Source organism: Penaeus monodon, chromosome 28 (assembly GCF_015228065.2).
Source record: "Penaeus monodon isolate SGIC_2016 chromosome 28, NSTDA_Pmon_1, whole genome shotgun sequence".
In the NCBI taxonomy this organism is placed as follows: domain Eukaryota; kingdom Metazoa; phylum Arthropoda; class Malacostraca; order Decapoda; family Penaeidae; genus Penaeus; species Penaeus monodon.
In genome coordinates this window covers 17,975,603-17,976,307 of record NC_051413.1, presented here as the reverse complement: position 1 = coordinate 17,976,307, position 705 = coordinate 17,975,603, and the positions used below count along the sequence as shown (strand labels likewise).

At 34.8% G+C, this 705-nt stretch overlaps 2 protein-coding genes across 3 annotated transcripts in view; one reads left to right on the top strand and one right to left on the bottom strand.

Annotated features, from left to right (window-relative positions):
* LOC119591398 (serine protease HTRA2, mitochondrial-like) overlaps positions 1-705 on the top strand; it is a gene marked incomplete at its 3' end in the record, with an annotated part of 49,963 nt that overhangs the window by 24,307 nt on the left and 24,951 nt on the right.
* LOC119591399 (importin subunit alpha-9-like) overlaps positions 1-705 on the bottom strand; it is a gene marked incomplete at its 3' end in the record, with an annotated part of 83,153 nt that overhangs the window by 81,027 nt on the left and 1,421 nt on the right. For both annotated transcript variants that reach the window (XM_037940141.1, XM_037940143.1), the window contains 1 exon segment: positions 274-433.

Sequence of the window (705 nt, the reverse complement as noted above, 5' to 3'; positions counted from 1 at the left end):
GACAAACTCCCTTTTTCTACTACATGTCAATTAATTGTTGCAGTCACTAATGTACCAATAAATATTCATATATTTTTAGTTTATGTTTGAGTTGCTGGATCAAAAGCCCAAATAACTACTAAACCAGTGTAAAATCAATAGGCAGTCAAACTAGAGAACAACTCATATAAGCACATTATAATCATTTTTTTTTTTTTTTACATATCTGGAGTGAAAATTTATCCAAGTATGAACTAGTCTCAGCTCTCTACTCTGAAGAAAACACATACTTACTTTGGAATGTAATGACTCGCTCCCTTTGGCTGATGTACACCACAGTACCAATGATATCGACTCTCACAATTTCTTCTTCGCCTAAATAAAATTTATCTTCCTCCGTCTCTAACTCACAAAGGAACAGCCTCACATGGGTTGTGCTGTTCATCAAGGCACCCTGTAGAACAATATGAAGTGGTGTTTCACAAATAATATGAGAACTGATTTCAAAAATTGTTATTAGGTACAATTCAGTAACTTTGATGGAAAAACAATTTTAACAAATAATTGTACAGTCATCTGGCAAACTAAGCATACTTTGTGGTCCAGCACAAAGCATGGAGCCATGGAGAATACTTAGCATAGCTCTGATAAAGCACTGGACAGGAATTTAGATAGGACCTAACTGATCACAGCAAGTTTCAAGTGGATTTGGATAAATTTTGAAGC